The sequence below is a fragment of the Rutidosis leptorrhynchoides genome, chromosome 8 (genome assembly GCF_046630445.1).
Source record: "Rutidosis leptorrhynchoides isolate AG116_Rl617_1_P2 chromosome 8, CSIRO_AGI_Rlap_v1, whole genome shotgun sequence".
NCBI lineage: Eukaryota > Viridiplantae > Streptophyta > Magnoliopsida > Asterales > Asteraceae > Rutidosis > Rutidosis leptorrhynchoides.
This window is the reverse complement of record NC_092340.1, coordinates 329,969,166-329,990,792: the sequence shown is the minus strand read 5'-3', so window position 1 is coordinate 329,990,792 and position 21,627 is coordinate 329,969,166.

Genomic DNA, 21,627 nt, shown 5'->3' with positions numbered 1-21,627 from the left:
ACCATGACGAATACTTCCAAATTCGTCATCAAACCCTAAACCCACAATAATCGGGTTCACATACACTAGCAACACAACAAAACCCCCGATTTCATGAGAAATGGGGTTTAGAACCCTAACAAGCTCAAACCCTAACATGAATAAGAATCTTAACAATTAAATTCGAAGTTAAAGCTTACCAATACCATCAAAACGTAGCCATGAACGAGATGAACAACTTTAACACTCGAGCTTTTGATCGATTCAAGCTTCTTCTTCTTCTCCAAAACCCCAAATCTCTCTCTCTCTCTCTCTCTAAGATAGATGAGAGTATTTGTGGATGTGAAAGTGATCCAAAAGTGGATCTAAAACTGCCAATATGTCCACGAATCCGTCCTCAAGTGAAAAGACCAAAAAGCCCGTCATTTAACTTAAAAATAGAAAAGACAGAAAACTGTCGCCTGGCAGTGTGCGCGGCGCGCGCACCCTAGCCATGCGCGGTGCGCACGATGGTCTAAACAGTCTGTCAGCTTTTAAATTTACTCCATGCTTCACACACTTAATGTGCATCATTTTTACTCTATGTACAATAAATATTTGGGTCTTACAACTCTCCCCCACTTAGATTGGATCACGTCCTCGTGATCCGCACCAAATACTAGAAGTTAAGCACTTCTCCCTCCAACATTTTCGCCTCCAAATGCGGAGTCACACATGTAGTAATCACGCATCAGACTTCTTGCTTCGTACACTAACGCATCATATATTACAACGAGAAAGGGTAATCACCCCTCGAGACAAAACAACCGTAACCGTTTGCTCCTACACCAAGTATCTAACTCGTATAATACTTTTCACAATCAAACCAAAAGTAGAGCAATTCACAGACAATCATCGTCTTCACTCCTCACGATCCTACAAAACACAATCAAGCCCGACATCCATAACATCCTCCGTAAATTCTAAGATCTCACCACACGCTAATAATCACTAGCATGCACTACCGCATCAAGCGATATCTCATACACTCGAATTCCAGAATCTCCGCTTAGGAAAATACAAAAAACACCACATATCTCTTCAAGTTCTCGCGGCTACAACTCGCAACAAGCTACAACACCCAACGCAATCTACTAAATCCACTACATCATGAACCACGTCTTGCATTAATCCAAATTGAGAAGGATTCATGCTTCCTTAAAACTTCGTACTCCATCGGTTCATAAACATACTACTCAACCGATCGTTCCTGAATATTTTCTGGACCAAGAACCAACTTCCTCCGACTCCATTCCCGGGTTATTCTTCAATGAAGAAATTTCGGTAACCCCATCATAACACTTTAGAAGTACCACTTTCCCACCAATTGATCCGCGCACGACTATACGTCACTGGATTAATCCAGGACGACAATAATACACCACGAGTTAGATGAAACATCAACACATCTTCATAGGGTTTCTCCCCTAAACCTTACAACACATTCATACAATACAGCTTCCTAGTATTATCATGACACTATTCGTATACCAGAATCCCGTCAATCGCGAATTACCGTCACAACAATTTGCAATTCATCACACGACACACAAAATATCCACCAACACCAGGTGAATCTTCCTACCTAGACCGTCCGTTAAGGATGGCCTCGACACTTCAATGCAACTAACGGGTCGCATCACTAGGGAACACGCTCTTGCAAAACAAACAACCACTGCGTGCTTCGACGTGAGACAACCGAAACCGACACTCCCCGTCTCACAGTCGTCCATAAAGTGGAATAATCCACTGAAAATTTCCACGATCACGTTTTTCGACAGGGAAAATACATCGAACAACACAATATCAAACTTGTGCTTACCCAGTAGTACTATTCGAGTTTCATAGCAACCCAGATTTTACATTATGAGAGCACCTGCAACAACAACTACATTCTCTCACCTCTGTGATCTCCAACTTTGCACTTGGTCTCATACTGCACTTTGGTGCTACACGACCACCTTACATAAGAAGTCTTACACTTTAATTGATCTAACACCACTGGAGCTTCCTCAAACAGCAGTAAAAACTCCCCCACTTAGGATTCAGCTCCACATTCTCACCGCCAAGATGATAACATCCCGCGGAATCGTCATTCCACAACACACATGACCATCCTCATCGTTGGTCATACACACCAAATCACCATAAATTCACCTTAGGCTCTCAGAGCCATCATACACAATCACTAGAGATGTCGTACAAGTGACAACATCGCACCTTCGTACCACGATTAACCATTAACAGCCCTTCATCATTCGCAAAGCCAACTCCACCAAAATTCTATGTACGCCTCTAAGCCTAGGCATACGCCACTCTGCTTAATCAATCGTGCATCTCATTCGAGATCACCCGACCTTCCCCGCAATGAACCTTTATTAACAATCGCTCACTCTCATGGAGAAAAGTGACCAACCCGACACAATAATTGCATCGACCGCAATATCAACACTTCATCATAACCTTCGGCCTAACCGACCATTAAGTCGATCATTGACTCACCGGTCATCTTTACCCGCCTATCACTTAAGAGCAACAAGATTCGCTCACCCGTCACTTCATAAGAAGTATTTACCGCAATGCTCTTAAACTTCAACTTTTGCAACCGTCGAATTACTATCACTCATCGATCACTATTATAACCTTCGATGCTTTCAAGGGTATCCCACGGGAACCCTAAGCACAAAATGATCACACCATCACCGGAGTTGAACATTACACTAATAGGTATAAGAAGGCACCTGACACCGTGTCATGCAACTCCCACCGCAACCTATCGAGATTTAGAAACTCTATCTTTGGGGTCCATACACCCGACATTGCCCATCTCTCCCCAATAATGACCCAAAGTCATACTTACCCGAAAAACCTCATGGTTTATTGTCTTATCGAAAGTTTCTACCGATCACTCACTACCCGCAACTTCCACAAGGTCAAACGATATAGCCTAACGAAACCTTCCGTCTAACGCTAAGAGGTGCTTGGAACACCAAGTCTTACACCCTTCCAAATAACGACAAAATCAATACAACAAGGGATATTCCGTTAGGAATGTTACCCTATAATCTATAACACACTTACGCGACCAATGTCATACTTTAACACCTCATTTTTCCCTGTACGTGATATATAAGAGTATTGTGTAGGTACGACTAGAGTATGAAGGATTGAGACATGTTCGTGTGTGAAGTTCATGTGTACGAGAAAAAGGATCAGACCATGTTAAAGGTCGCGGCGCGGAGGTATGGGTCGCGGCGCGACAATACAAGCAATTCAGAATCAGGAGGCATGGTAAGACAGGCACCAGACTACGCCTAATGTCGTGGCACGATAAAGGTGGCTGCGGTGCGACGATACTGACGACCTGGTACCAGATTTTAGTAATTTTAAATAAGGTTCAAGGGCATTTTGGTCTTTTCGCGTGTGAGCCAGATTTGAGATCTTAATCTCATCCACTCATTTCATTTCTTCATTTCCTTTTCCTTTTCCTTTTCTTCTCATTTTCCTCTCAAAAACTTCAAAACCCCATTGGATCAAAGTGAGATTTGGAAAGGAAGGAGCGGGATTCGATCTTTAGTGTAAGAGGCAACTTTGTTCTCCTCGTTCTTAGCTACAAGGTGATACTAGTGGTAAGCTCTAACTCTGAATTTCATATTCGTGTTCATCATTCAAATTTAGGTCTTTTGATTGTGTGTTCATAAATGGAACTCTACTAGTTGTTAATGGAAGATAATAACTAGGATTCGGGTTTATTAGTGATGAAGGCGAGTTTTGGATTGGTTAATGATTTAGCCTTGTTTAGGGCTTTAAATTGAGTGTAATCACTATGATTAGTGATTATGGAAGTGTTGGAACTCATTTGGGTGTGTTTGGTTGACTAATTTTGAAATGGGTTAAAATTAGGGTTTTTGTGTCAAATTGGGCAAGACAAGTGTTTAACACTTGTGTTCGGGTTTAATTAGCTTATTAGGACCATTGTCACTAGTGTTAGTGATTGTTGGTTAGTTTGAGCGCGGTTTGAGCTTGAAAGTGCAATTGGGTCGAAAGTGCACTAGTTGTCGATTTGGGTTGATTTGTAAATCCACCCTAATTGTGTTGTTTGTTATTTGATTAATGGAATAGGTACTTTCCATTGGCGATTGCGGATTTTTTAGTTGCATTCATCAAGGCGACAAGGTGAGTGTTAATATTCTATGTGCATATGTATGTGTAGGATGGGTGCGGGTCGGGTGGAGTGGTTCTCGATTATAGAGCTCACTCCACATATAGGTGGATTTGATGAACTTGTGTAATAGGTCCAATTGGCACGGTTGTGCATTTTGGTTGACCACCTTTGGCGAGGTGCACACTTTGTGTGTACGTTATCACAAGTGTTGTGATGTGGATTAATTAACCCCAATGGCTAAGGGTTTTGATATTGAGAAGTGAGTCAAGTGTGGATGCGGATTCACGGTGATGCATGCAGTTCGATCATCTTATTGAGGTAGTGATCTCGTGTGGTTGCGGATTTACTAAGGCTCGTGTAGTTCGGCCAACCTCGATGTTGTTGTGTTATTGAAGATAGTAGTCTCGTGTGGATGCGGATTTACTAAGGCTCGTGTAGTTCGGCCAATCTTCATCTTGATAATTGGTAGTCGGTTTTGGTATTGGGTTAAGGGGGTTAACCTTGGACACTTATATATTGTTTTATATATTGTCGTATTGTTGTGATGTAGCTAACCCTCCGGGTGTAGCTCTTTGGCGTTGTTCACATCGTCATTGTTGAACTCATATTTGTTGTTAACTTAGCTTGTTGCTTAGTGATCGTACGATATGCTTAGCTTAGCTTGCCTTTATGCTTGGATGCTCCAGTATGCGTTATTTGATTACTTGTGTGGCGTGTCCATTTTATGCATATATATGTATGTAGTATATTTTCACTCACTAAGCATTAGCTTACCCTCTCATTGTTTACATTTTTATAGATTTACATAGAGGCGGTGGCTTGGGTAAGCGTGGGGACTAGTGAACTTGCGTAGTTTGCTTTAGAAGACGTGCTTTTGGATCGATTAGGATTGGGTAGCGTATCCCCAATCACCATGCTCGGTTTTGTTGGACATTAAAATGGTCGGGTCGTGTTTGCCCGTTCGGATATTTAAACTATGTAATAAATGTTTTAAAAGTTTATTAAACTTACTATTGTATTAAAGATGTTTTTGGAAACATAATCAGGACCTAAATATTAATGTATTAAAGAAGAAAAATTTACGGGCCGGTTTAAATACGGGTTGGGTTGTTTCAAGTGGTATCAGAGCATGGTCTAAGGGATTTAGGCGACTTGAGATATGTGCCTAGACTTAGACTTTTGTGTGTGCTTATTTGTTGCTGGACTTGTAGGTGAATGGGTCGGAACGGGTTATAGTTAGTGCCTTGTTTGTAGGTGGACTAACGTGTATATTAATATGTGGATACTATTAATATATTATCGCGTTGTGTTTTGTTTATGTTTGTGTTAGTTTATATCATCAAGCGAGGCGGTCGTTGTACTAACGAGTAGATACGGCGTGTGTGCGTAATAAGGACTTGCAAACCTTATTACGGGTGCAAATCATGTCTAACAAGTGATGTACGACGAGTGTTGAGCAAGATGGGGCGGTGTTGTGCATGTGGTCTTATACGTTCGTGGACAAATTGTTTTGCATTATTTAGAATGACAACACGAAACGAGGTCGAGACGAATGACGTTGAGTTTAACGCTAGAGTTGTGGCCGCCGTTGCGGAGCAAATGGGTGCGTTTCGAGAAGAAATGGATAGGAAGTATTCCGAACTTCAAAGTAGTGGGGAAATGGAGCGTTGTCTTAAGAGCTTCATGAGGACTAAAACCCCGATGTATGACGGGAAACCGGATCCTTTGGTTAGCACAACATGGATCTCAGATGTCGAAGGGTGTTTTCGTACTAGTGAATGTCCTCCCGAGAAGAGGACAAGACTCGCTACTAGTTTGTTGCGGGGTAGGGCGAAGGATTGGTTGGATGGTAAGATCGATCTTATCGGTGGTGAGCCGTTTATGGCGTTATCGTGGGAAGAGTTTAAGGAGGAATTCTTTGAAGAGTTCTGGACATCAGCTGACTTGTCGGAATTGCGTAATGAGTTGCGAAATTTGCAACAAGGTTCTATGGATTTGAATACTCTCAAGACGACCTTTATGGCGAAGGCTCGATTTTGCCCGGAGTATTTGGGGAATGATCGTTTGTTGATGGAAGATTTCTATCGGACTTTGAATGATGACTTGAAGAATAAAATTAGCCGGGGTTACGCGAAATCGTTTGCGGAATTATTCTCCGTGGCTAGGGGTTTCGAGTCGTATTCGCGATCAAAGATTGGTGAACCTACAGGTGAGAGAAGGGTAGTTTCGTATGGTGCTCCAAGTAAGAGGACTAAGGGTCCGAGTGTGAGCATGGGTGGTACATGGACGTGTATATCAGATTCTAGTGCGTCTAGGTGTTACAATTGTGGCATGAGGGGTTACAAGTCTTGGGAATGTTCGGTGCCAAAGGGTGATGGCACGGTGTGCTTCAATTGCCAAGAGGAAGGACATCGTAAGTCGGAATGTCCCGAGTTGGCGGGGACGGGTGCGGCAAGGAGACGTTAAGGTACGTTTCATTTTAATAAATATGTCCTTTGATTATTTATTTATGTACCGATGCGTTCGGGTTTGTAAATGCATTGTGTTGTGCATGTTATTGTTATTTGTGACGTTTTGAATGTCAGGCGAAGGGCGTAAGACTTGATGCAACCAAGCATTCCTTAGTGTTGGGAAATGTTTCTACCAAGCCATGGGCATGGGCTTTGGTGTTCAAACATTAGAGCATGTTCGCTCTCGTGTTGATGTAAGGTCCGTCGGGTGAATGAAACTCTTGAGATCGAGTGTTTTAAATCTCGATGTATGATTGGTGAAGGAGTCTACGTGACGCGATGTTAGGTACCTTTTTTATACCTACTAGCGTGGTGTTCGACTCCGATGGTGTTGCGGTTACATTGTACTTAGGGTACCGGAGAGAAACCCTTAGGTACATGGGTGACTAGGTCAAAATTCGAGAAGCTATAGCAATTGTATGATTGCGAGAGTAACGTTTGTATACTTGTGGTAAACTCTTCATTCGAAGTGTTTAAGGATTGGTTAAAATCCTTCACAAGCTCAAGGTTAGAGCAAGATGTGGTGATGGGTCGTGTGAACCCAATTGTTATTAAAGTCTACCTTTGGTAGCATTGTACGGGTGTACAAGATGTGGGTATGAAACATAGATCCAAGTGGGGAGTTGCACTCCCACACGAGGAGGTTTTAGTGTGAGATTTCGGATGATGCTCTTAGTAGATCCGGAATTTGTGTCGGGACCTAGATTTTGGTCGATTTGTGGTAGAGTACAATTTCGATTAAATTGTACTTATGATTTTGGATTTAAATTATCACCGAGGTGGTAATGAGGTGAATCTCGTTGAGAGATAATGGACGTATTTGACGAGCAAGGTGAAGTCGCTCGGTTAAGGGATGTACGTGTCAGATTCTCTTTTAGAGAATTATTGTGTTGTGCCTATGTGCGATATAGGTGGTTCTTGCTTTATTGTGGTGGCGATGTGTACACGTACGTGTGATGCGTGTGCGAAGATTTCCAAGTGAGTGGAATAATTATGCGTGTAGGTATATAATGTATTTATTTGTGTAGCGTGAGATGTGAAGTATCGACGTGTTAAGGCACCACGTTTCACGTGATGAGTGAAGTGTCGATGTGCTAAGACACCACTTTGGAAATTATGAAGAGTGAAGTATCGATGTGTTAAGATGCCACTCTAAGAAATGTAACGGGGTGAAGTATCGATGTGTTAAGATGCCACTCTAAGAAATGTAACGGGGTGAAGTATCGATGTGTTAAGATGCCACTCTAAGAAATGTAACGGGGTGAAGTATCGATGTGTTAAGATGCCACTCCAAGTAATATGACGAGTGAAGTGTCGACGTGTTATGACACCACTCGAGGTGAAGTATCGACGTGTTAAGATGCCACCCGTGGGGTTAGTGTACGACGTGTTAAGTACTCTAACGGTTGTTATGAACACCGATGGGAAATTCGAGTACCATTCATGTGTTGTGACTTGGAAAGTGAGTCTCGTGTAGTTCGGATTCACAATGACATGTGTGGTTGCGGTCATTCCTTGGGATAGTGACTCTCGTGTAGTTCGGATTCACTAGGGCGCGTGTAGTTCGGCCAATCCCGATTGTTGTGCGGTGGAGGTAGTGAGTCGCGTGTAGTTCGGATTCACTAAGGCGCGTGTAGTTTCGGCCAGCCTTCATGTTGCTGGATGTGTGAACTATTGGTTGTTTTATACGCCGATGGTGGGGTCGTAAGGACCATGTCGTGTGATCTATTAGTTGTTTTATACGCCAATGGTGGGGTCGTAAGGACCATTTTGGTGTGAATAGTGATGCAATAGTCGTATTTTGCTCACGTGTTTGCGGTAGTGGCGTATTAGATGTGTTTACACACTACAAGGGATGTTAAGTGGTAAGTGTTATCCGTTAGATTTCACTTTTATTTGGTCTTCATCGGTTAGATGGTTGACTTTAGTTTGGGACGTGGTTACTTTTAGCATTATACTTGGTATGGTATGCTAAAGGGTTGATATCTCGGTACGCGATTGGTGGAGTTTTTCCCGATGTGAGGGATTGAGCAAGTTCTTGTGCTCGGATTTGTGGACTTGATAAATCGCGAATGACGATTTAGTTGTTAAGGGTAACTCTATGAGAAGAATTGCCTAGAGGAGTTGGAAGGATACGTGGCGGATTCGCGTATTCTAAGTGATCGTTGTAGACTTCGGATATTGTGTGTATTGTACATCTTAAAATACGTGCAAATGTGTATTTAGTTAATGGATTAACCTTCGGGTTAATGAGTAATGTGGTGGAAGTCGACTTAGAACGATTGTTTGGGAACCATAGCGTGTAGGTTCGGATTGGTTAAGTGACTAGGATCACGAGGACGTGATCGAATCTAAGTGGGGGAGAGTTGTAACACCCCGTTTTTCCCCGTACGTGATATATAAGAGTATTGTGTAGGTACGACTAGAGTATGAAGGATTGAGACATGTTCGTGTGTGAAGTTCATGTGTGCGAGAAAACGGATCAGACCATGTTAAAGGTCGCGGCGTAGAGGTATGGGTCGCGGCGCGACAATACAAGCAATTCAGAATCAGGAGGCATGGTAAGACAGGCACCAGACCACGCCTAATGTTACGGCGCGATAAAGGTGGCCGCGGCCTTGCGATACTGACGAACTGGTACCAGATTTTAGTAATTTTATATAAGGTTCAAGGGCATTTTTGTCTTTTCGCGTGTGAGCCAGATTTGAGATCTTAATCTCATCCACTCATTTCATTTCTTCATTTCTTTTTCCTTTTCTTCTCATTTTCCTCTCAAAAAGTTCAAAACCCCATTTGATTCAAAGTGAGATTTGGAAAGTAAGGAGCGGGATTCGATCTTAAGCGTAAGAGGCAACTTTGTTCTCCTCATTCTTAGCTACAAGGTGATACTAGTGGTAAGCTCTAACTCCGAATTTCATATTCGTGTTCATCATTCAAATTTAGGGCTTTTGATTGTGTGTTCATAAATGGAACTCCACTAGTTGTTAATGGAAGATAATAACTAGGATTCGGGTTTATTAGTGATGAAGGCGGGTTTTGGGTTGGTTGATGATTTAGCCTTGTTTAGGGCTTTAAATTGAGTGTAATCACTATGATTAGTGATTATGGAAGTGTTGGAACTCATTTGGGTATGTTTGGTTGACTAATTTTGAAATGGGTCAAAATTAGGGTTTTGGTGTCAAATTGGGCAAGAAAAGTGTTTAACACTTGTGTTCGGGTTTAATTAGCTTATTAGGACCATTGTCACTAGTGTTAGTGATTGTTGGTTAATTTGGGCGCGGTTTGAGCTTGGAAGTGCAATTGGGTCGAAATTGCACTAGTTGTCGATTTGGGTTGATTTGTAAATCCACCCTAATTGTGTTGTTTGTTATTTGATTAATGGAATAGGTACTTTCCATTGGCGATTGCGGATTTTTCAGTTGCATTCGTCAAGGCGACAAGGTGAGTGTTAATATCCTATGTGCATATGTATGTGTAGGATGGGTGCGGGTTGGGTGGAGTGGTTCTCGGTTATAGAGCTCACTTCACATATAGGTGGATTTGATGGACTTGTGTAATAGGTCCAATTGGTACGGTTGTGCATTTTGGTTGACCACCTTTGTGACGACCCGGAAATTTCCGACCAAATTTAAACTTAATCTTTATATTATTCCGACTTGATAAGCAATGAATTTTAATAAATCTTGAACCTCCGGAAAGAGTTTTACACAAGCTTTTGGTCACCCTTTTATTCCGACGATTCACGAATGTCATAACTTGATTTAATTGTTTAATTATTTAATTATTGTGTATATATATGGATTTATATATATTTAACTTGAAAATATGATAATTAAATATCTCATTAAGTATATTAACAAAGTATTATATATATATATTTCCATACTACTAAATTAAAGATGTTTTGAACAATATATATGTTATTATTTAAACGACGTATTTAACTTATGTTAAAATGTATTTACATATAATGTATTACGAGTGTAAATACATCCTTACAAGTATTAAATACACTTTATAATATACTAATACATATAAAGGATAGCTATACTCGTATTTCCATTCAATTTCCTCAAGAATTCTACTCTCATTCATACGGTATTTTTACCCGTATTATACACAGCTTCTAGAAGTATTTACTATTGGTATATACCAATAGAAATCAGCAATTATTTGTGTAATATGTCATCAATAACCTAATCAATTTAATATGTCATGCATGACTTAATACAATTTAACTTATCTTAGATATTTTCACTAAAAGCCAAAATTATAAGCTTATAAATAAGGACCATTTTAACCCATTTTTACTCCACATTTTCTTAAAATAAAAACACACACTTGAATGCTCTCATATCATACTTCAATCTCAGCAACTTTTCTCTTCATAATCAAGGTAAAATACTTCTCAAAATCTTTGTTCAGTCCCTTATATAGTTGCTATCTTATTATGCTTATAAAACTTGTAAAAACTAGAACTTGTTTTGGTGAACACCAAGCTTGTTTGAAAACTAAGTTAATCCTTCTAAATTAACTCTAATAACACTTATTTATATGTATTATGATATTATATTAAGTTAATATAAGAACTTATAACTTTTACATATGAAGAACTCCTTGAAACTTAACATATATCCTTTAATCTCCATTCGGTAAAAAGCGGGCTGTTTTGGGTTGGGAATTAAAAACCTATCTTACACTTTGAGTTCTAGGCTAATACTTTGAAAATATGTTAATATATGTAAATAAGACTTTCAGTATTTTTTTCATGATTTTAGACAAAGTGGAAGTATTTTATCAAAAATCATATATTGTTTGGATGCCAGGATTTTTCCAAATCTGTCCACCGACACAAAAAGAGGGTAAAGCTCTAAAAATTACTACTTGGGATGAACTTTTCGAATTGGTTTTGTAAAATTTACTTCTTAAGGAATCCATAGCAATTTGATTCACTTTAAACGGAGTTGTAATGAATATTTGGCGAGCAAAACAAAATCTGCTAAAATTAACGTTGTATGGACGAAATTTATATTACAAAACCTATATTAACCATATCCTTGTTAACTTTTACTATATCCTATATATATTTGAACATGTTATTAGTAGTATAACAAAATATTATAATCTTGGTTAATTCTGTGATTGTATATATGTATAATAATATTCTTGGTACGTCCTAACACAATAAGTATACAATACGTTTTGATAAATCCTAGGATAATACGTACACAATACGTCTTAGTTAATTCTAAGACAATACGTATACAATACGTCTCTGGGTTGATGCAAATACAATACGTATACAATATGTCGTGGGGCAATTCTAAGATTATATATATATATATATATATATATATATATATATATATATATATATATATATATATATATATATATATATATATATATACCGATTATTGGACTGTTGGACTTTTCGGACTATTTTGGACTACTAACAAAGGACTACTAACAATGGACTACTAACATAAAATGTTAAAAATTATTATATAAGTATTCTATGAATTTGCTTTATTTTATTCATATGTCGTATTATTATCTGAATCGTTATTATTGTTATAGGTTCGTGAATCCAAGGACGACGGTCATATTTTTAATAAGTTGAAAACTTATTATTAATATACTTTTACTACTGTGAGTATATAGTCCCATTTTTAAACTCTAAAAATATTTTGGGATGAGAATACATGCATTTTATGTTTTACGCCAATGACACAATTACTTAAAATATATTCTACATTGAGTTGTACCACCTTGCATATCTTCCCTAATAGCTTGGTAACTAATATTTACATGTTGTAAGAACATGTAAGCACGAATCCTATTGATAGATCTATCGGGTTTGACAACCCCAACCTGGATAGTTGCTCTAGTATCGTAAACGGTTACATAGTACTTCGTTTTTACTACACTTGGTACAGTGTAGGGAGATTTCATAATAAAGGGAATATGCCACATTAATGGTTAAGTATGGTTACCGAAGCGCTCAACAACTTATAGAATACTTTTATACACTTGTGAGTGTACATATATTTATAACTATGAAATCTTGTGGTCTATATTTATATCGATGATAAACCTATATATCTCACCAACCTTTGTGTTGACTGTTTACGCATGTTTATTCTCAGGTCCTTAAGAAAGTCTTCCGCTGTTGCATTATCTGAGCAAGTTGTGCATGGAGTCTCATACTTTTATTTAAATAAAGTGTTGTATTCAATAAAACCTTTGTCATGTATTATATTCGACTGTTACGTCACGTGTGTAGTATTTGGAAACCGATGTATTTTGGGGATTATTTCTTAAATAATCGCCCACTTGTTTAAAACATGCATTATGTATAATAATGATGTACTTTTTATGAAACGAATGCAATATTTTCTAAAACATATCATATAGAGGTCAAATACCTCGCTATGGGACCAATGAGAACGTACTGTGTTTATAGTAATATGGACGGGTCGTTTCAGTTGGTATCAGAGCGGTGGTCTTAGCGAACCAGGTCTTGCATTAGTGTGTCTAACTGATAGTTGTTAGGATGCATTAGTGAGTCTGGACTTCGACCTTATCTGCATATTAAAAGTTTTGCTTATCATTCTTGTCGGAAATTACCTGTTTATCATCTTAAGTCTAGACGCATCTTACTGTAATTATTGAATAGGTAGTGTATATACACATATTCATATCTTATCATATCTATCACGGTAGACTTTGCCTGACATCTTCCGTAAATTCCTTTGTAACTTATGGGATTTTGGTATTAAATACACATATGTAAATTATGTATTAAGAATATCAATCTAAGTCCTAAATCTTTTTCATATCAACAATCATTCCTCTGAACGTGTAAGGCGGATTCTTCACAAAGCTCGAGTTCATCGGATTCTAAAAGCCATTCCGATATGGAATTTCATTTAAGCTCCGAGAGCAGTCTAACCGTAATGAACCAACCAATAAGTCATCACCTCTTCTGGATGAATTGGGGGTGGGTTCGTGGATGAATTAATCAATTTAGACAATAAGAAGGCGATCTGTTTCATGAATCTAATTCGCCTCTCGGTGAAGAACATGAGGCACTTACCGTCGAACCCGTTCGTAATACCATTTTCTCTCTCCTTTCCAGGATATGCCGCAACGAGTATAATATTACTAATATTATTGAGGCTATCTGACCTTTACTCCGTATTTTGCATGGTGAATTATTTAGTAAAAAAAAAAATTTACTATCATGAAAAGCAAAACTTCATTAGCAAGTGCATCCAACATCATTTCATTCCCTTTATAAAGCTCTTGACCTCTCTTTTTATTCAAGAAACTTTAAACATCTTCTTTCACAATACAAAACAAAACAAAACAAATTCTCATCATCTATACTCACATCAAACCACTACCAGCACCAGCACCAGCAGTACCAACAACATCACAAGCCTCAACATCGCAAGCCGCATTACGAGCATCAACATCATACGCACCGCAGGTACTGAGGGATACCAACAATAATGAGTGATGAAGTATTAATTCATTATTTTATTTACATTGAAGAAATATTCCGCGGCAATTATGTAATCTCTAAAGTTTTAGGGATTATTCATTTCTAGTTCTAACCGTAAACCAAATGAGATTAATATAATATTAACTCATTAAATCCATATTACATCTGAAGAAAATATACATACATATATTTTCATAAAGACTGTAATAAAAATTCTTTTGTACAAAATATTACTTGTGAAATTTTATTTTAACGGATAGGTAATACCCGAGAAATACTTAAGTTCACATTAATATGTTACACTGTACATTTTCAATGACGTTTCGACAATCGTTAATTATACTCTCTCCTTTCATAGCAATATACATCATTTCACAAAATTCAAGACAACCATTTTCCATACCAATTCAATTACATATTCTGATTTTGACAGATCAAAATCCAAGTCAAGATTTAAGAAGTGCCATCAATCTTAAATTACTACATCCTTCAAAATCATACTTTAAATTCAAACTATACTAGAACATCACTTTCATTCACAAAACTCATAAAGATATTTGTATCATTCAAGATTCATGACGAATTCATTATACGGATATTGGCGATGAAAACCTGCATCTAAACCCTTCAAAATTCTTGAAAACACCTCAACTAAGGAACAATCGAGAGAATGAACCAATCACACGATACATACGAAGAATATATGCATATAGATATGCATCCGGAGGACACTTGAACCTAAGCAAAGGTTCAACACGTATCCGTGTCAGATAATTTAGCATTATTATTACCCAAAATAACTTTACAATCCCTTTTTAAAATAGCGAATTTTTTCACAGCTCCAAAAAGACTACTTCGACTTTTCATCCGGAGTAGCCTTATTATAACCTTGATATATACGTTGCCTTTTCGCCATCGTTACCGGGGAACCTTTTATATTTCACCACATTAGTAGTAAGCTTACCAGCAACTTTATTGCTCTTTGACTTAAATCTCTCTGAAAGATCACTATAAAACCTTTTCATGTACCCATCTACATCTTGTAACAATAATTGCCATACCAAACCCCAGGAAGCATCAATAATTATTCTTGAATCTCACATCATTCTGCATATACATATAACGTTATCTCCTGGAATTATAATTCTGAAATCCAAAATAGCACTTTAGCCTACGAATCAATACTATAAAGTTTTGAAAAAGCTGAAAGAAGCAGCAGAAACTGTAGACAACCGTAACAGTTAAAAGTTGATGATAAAGAATATTATGTTAGAAAAGCACAGAAAAAGAAAAAGTTTGGAACTAGAAAACGGATTGAGCAAACCCTGAAGGAGGTTGTGGACAAATCACAAGGACTAAATCTGCCTTCAAAGAATCCAAATGATTCAGTGTCTGCTGAAGTCTTTAGTGAATACCTTGCTCCTTACTCTAAACCCTTATGGACAATATTCTTCATCATCCTCTGATCTTAGATATTCTAAGATATCATCGAATCTTTCATTATAAATATCCTCCATATTTCTGAAGATATTTTCATAACTATTCTTATCTGAAATAATTCATCTTTTCGCGCTATCTATGTTACATCATAAAAAAACTATTTTAGTTTCTAAATTCTAGAACCTTCGAGTTTAAAATATGAATGTTTTTAAGTAGTGTTAGGAACTGAAGCATGAGTTAGTATAATATAATGACACTTGATCAACGTGATTATATTACAGTAAGTCATGCTGAGTTTCTAAATGGAACGTAATGATTCACAGACCATAACGTCATCATGTGCCATGTTACATGACTCTTACATTCAATCTAATCTCTAAACATACCAAGAACATATTCTATTGATAGTTCTATCTTTTCCTTTGGATTCTGGTAATTTCACAAGTCAAATTGTGCTAATACAATTTCTCTCTTAGAGAATTAGCTATGTTCATTCCGAATTTCATATCTATGAATTCTAGACCATTATTCGCTTGGCTTGAAGTCGGGAAAAGAAGACGGAAGCATGAAACTCCAAAATATAAGGAAAAATATAAGCACGGAGACAACGCAGAAATTACAAACCGTGTATATCGATGCGTATAGCAATATAAAGACACGGGAAAACTAAGAAAACTATAAACCCAAGAGCATAATAGAAATTAACGGATTCCTCCAGTAGAAGATGAAAAAGAAGAATGACAGATGTGATAGTCAAGAATATATCAAGAATTAAAACTGGATGGAGCATATTGACGAATGTTTTGAAAGTACGAAGAAAGGAAGAAAGTATAAAAGATGGGAGATGTGGAAATAAGAAAACGTAGGAAGTTGATTTATAGTAAAATATTCGACAAAGAAATCGAGACAGATTATTGCATTAAATCGAAGAGGATCATAATTTCCTTAATCGCCGAAAAATAAAATCTTATATAGATTACAAAGATTTTCTTTAATCCGGAGATCAACCGTGATGACGTCAAAAGATAAGACGAATCCCTATTTTCTCATTTCACTCTTTTACGATAGCTTCACTCATACGTTTCGAGTAATCGAATTATTTTATCCATATTTCTCAATCATGATAAAACCCTATGAATCAACTTATATTCGTCATAATAACATTCTTATTGTTAGCCATGATGACCTCGATCAAATTTCGGGACGAAATTTCTTCAACGGGTAGGTACTGTGACGACCCGGAAATTTCCGACCAAATTTAAACTTAATCTTTATATAATTCCGACTTGATAAGCAATGAATTTTAATAAATCTTGAACCTCCGGAAAGATTTTTACACAAGCTTTTGGTCACCCTTTTATTCTGACGATCCACGAACGTCATAACTTGATTTAATTGTTTAATTATTGTGTATATATATGGATTTATATATATTTAACTTGAAAATATAATAATTAAATATCTCATTAAGTATATTAACAAAGTATTAGATATATATTTTCATACTACTAATTTAAAGAGGTTTTGAACAATATATATGTTACTATTTAAACGACGTAATTAACTTATGTTAAAATGTATTTACATATAATGTATTAGGAGTGTAAATACATCCTTACAAGTATTGAATACACTTTATAATATACCAATACATATAAAGGATAGCTATACTCGTATTTCCGTTCAATTTCCTCAAGAATTCTACTCGCATTTATACGGTATTTTTACCCGTATTATACACAACTTCTAGAAGTATTTACTATTGGTATATACCAATAGAAATCAGCAATTATTTGTATAATATGTCATCAATGACCTAATCAATTTAATATGTCATGCATGACTTAATACAATTTAACTTATCTTAGATATTTTCACTAAAAGCCAAAATTATTAGCTTATAAATAAGGACCATTTTAACCCATTTTTACTCCACATTTTCTTAAACTAAAAATACACACTTGAATGCTCTCATATCATACTTCAATCTCAGCAACTTTCCTCTTCATAATCAAGGTAAAATACTTCTCAAAATCCTTGTTCAGTCCCTTATATAGTTGCTATCTTATTATGCTTATAAAACTTGTAAAACCTAGAACTTATTTTGATGAACACCAAGCTTGTTTGAAAACTAAGTTAATCATTCTAACTTAACTCTAATAACACTTATTTATATGTATTTTGATTTTATATTAAGTTAATATAAGAACTTATAACTTTTACATATGAAGAACTCCTTGAAACTTAACATATATCCTTTAATCTCCATTCGGTAAAAAGCGGGCTGTTTTGGGTTGGGAATTAAAAACCTATCTTACACTTTGAGTTCTAGGCTAATACTTTGGAAATATGTTAATATATGTAAATAAGACTTTCAGTATTTTTTTCATGATTTTAGACAAAGTGGAAGTATTTTATCAAAAATCATATATTGTTTGGATGCCAGGATTTTTCCAAATCTGTCCACCGACACAAAAAGAGGGTAAAGCTCTAAAAATTACTACTTGGGATGAACTTTTCGAATTGGTTTTGTAAAATTTACTTCTTAAGGAATCCATAGCAATTTGATTCACTTTAAACGGAGTTGTAATGAATATTTGGCGAGCAAAACAAAATCTGCTAAAATTAACGTTGTATGGACGAAATTTATATTACAAAAACTATATTAACCATATCCTTGTTAACTTTTCCTATATCCTATATATATTTGGACATGTTATTAGTAGTATAACAAAATATTATAATCTTGGTTAATTCTGTGATTGTATATATGTATAATAATATTCTTGGTACGTCATAACACAATAAGTATACAATACGTTTTGATAAACCCTAAGACAATACGTACACAATACGTCTAAGTTAATTCTAAGACAATACGTATATAATACGTCTCTAGATTGATGCAAAGACAATACGTATACAATACGTCGTGGGGGTAATTCTAAGATTATATATATATATATACACACCGATTATTGGACTGTTGGACTTTTCTGACTATTTTGGACTACTAACAAAGGACTACTAACAATGGACTACTAACATAAAATGTTAAAAATTATTATATAAGTATTCTATGAACTTGCTTTATTTTATTCATATGTCTTATTATTATCTGAATCGTTATTATTGTTATCGGTTCGTGAATCCAAGGACGACGGTCATATTTTTAATAAGTTGAAAACTTATTATTAATATACTTTTACTACTGTGAGTATATAGTCCCATTTTTAAACTCTAAAAATATTTTGGGATGAGAATACATGTATTTTATGTTTTAACCATGGACACAAGTACTTAAAATATATTCTACGTTGAGTTGTACCACCTTGCATATCTTCCCTAATAGCTTGGTAACTAATATTTACATGTTGTAAGAACATGTAAGTGTGATGATCCAGGAATTTCCGACTAAATTTAAACTTAATCTTTATATGATTTCGATACGATAAACAAAGTCTGTAATGTTGAGTCTCAAAAATTTTGAAATGTTTATATATGGATTCTGTTAATCTTTGACTATGCCAGACGATTCGCGAATGCTTGTGTGTAAATAAATGTATGTGTGTATATATATATATATATATATATATATATATATATATATATATATATATATATATATATATAAGGGTATATATATAATATTTTGAGTTAATAAAATACCTTTAATCAATTAGAATTAAAAATGTAAAATAATAGACAGAATTATTGAGTATTGTTAAAATGAATAAATATATATATGATCCTTATTAATAATTACTATTATATGGTAATATATATAAAATGTAAAGATAATAAATACTTAACATATGTAATTACAAGCTAAAAATATATTTGTTATAACATTTTTATTACTTTTACAAGAATCAACATCAGTGTTATTAATATTACTATAGAAACATGTAACTTATTATATTCTCATTATTATTAGTTATTTTTTTAATATATATAAAAATTTAATACTCATTATTTAATAACCTATAATATGTAATACTATTATATTAAAACAAATAGTTGTTATAATAATATTGACAATACTTTTAATAACAATATCAATATTAGTGTATTAGTATTACTATATAGATATGAAATTTGATAAATAAATATTATTACTACTAATATTATTATTATCAATATTAATATAATTAGTAGTATTATCATAATAGTCATTAATATTATTATTATTATCATTTCAGCATTTTTATTGTTACTTATTAATATTAATATTAATATTATTATTATTATTATTATTATTATTATTATTATTATTATTATTATTATTATTATTATTATTATTATTATTATTATTATTAGGATTATTATTTTAATATATCTATTAATAATTAATAATTAATACTAATTTAAATATAAAAATTAATCAAGAAGATTACAAATGCTGTTAAAGATCACAATCAGCTTTTTACTTTTGTTCCCTGAATTTTCCTAACTGGCAATAATTTATTAAGGAATCGAATATTATTAGTAAAACAACAAAAATCTGTTAAAGTCATTTTATTTTTTTTTATTTTATTTATCATCTGTACGATGGGAATAACCTGTCGACTACCATTCAATATAAATCAATCGGGATATTTTTTTCAATGTTATGGAAAATCATTCAATCCTTCACCTACAATTACAACATCCCAACTATTACAGTTCGTAAATAAAAACTAGAATTTTTTTTTACAGAAGTCGATATACTCTGTAAATGAACTCAAATTAGTAAAAGCTCGATTTCACATCAATTCTCAAAAACTAAAAATGCAGTTATGTTATAATTATTTCACTCAATATACCTGCAAAGTTTCAACCTTCAATTCAATCTATCGAGTCCTAATTTTGAAGTCAAAGTTTCAATTTCAAAAAGTCAAAAATTGTTCTCCGTGGAAATTCCGGGTTAAGCGAGAAGTCATGGGTTCAAGTCCCGTTTCAGGCGTTTTATTTTCATAAAAGCTTTGAGGTAGTTTTTTTTTTTTTTTTTAAAGATCATTAGTTTTATTGTTATTATTATTATGTTGTTAATATTACTAATTATTATTATTGTTGTTAGTTTTATTCTTATTAAATATTATAGATAAAATCATTATTATGATCAATATTATTATTTCTAATATTACAATCATTATCATTATTAGTATTATCACTAAATATTATTATTATTATCGTTACTATTAATATTATAAGACTACTATTAAAATAAGTATTACTATTATTAGGATTAGAATTACAAATTGATGTTATAGAAACTTTAGTCACTAGATTAGAAAATTAAACGCGAAGATTATGATTATGATTAAGATTATGATTATTGTTATTATAAAAAAATACAAGTTATTATTATTTTTCACTAACATTATATTAATATCACTTTTTGTAATTATTAGTTTTACTATCATTATTATTAACATATGTATCAATTTTAACAATATCGTTATTATTATCAGTAAATCATTATTATCAAAACTATCATTTTGTTACAAATAACTATTTTGTATCTAAAATATACTTAATACATATATTATAATTATATTAATAACATATGAAACATAATAACAATATTTATATAAATACTTATATATAACAAACTAATGATATCTTTTTATATAATACTAACCATATATATATAGATATATTAATATAACTAAATATATATGATATTAAACAAATTGAATATATGCACAAACTAAATAAGTATAATATATAATTTAAGATAAAATATAAAATTGTTCGATTACGATCATACGTTTTAATAAATATATAAATGATATAGGTTCATGAATCCGAGGCCAATCCTGCATTGTTCAGTTGTTCAATATAGTCATATGTATTTTTACTACAAAATACAGTATGGTGAGTTTCATTTACCTTTTTACCCTTTATATTTTTGGGCTGAGAATACATGCGCAATATTTATAAATGTTTTATAAAATAGACACAAGTACGTGGTTGAATTATTGAAATCGAATATGTCCCTT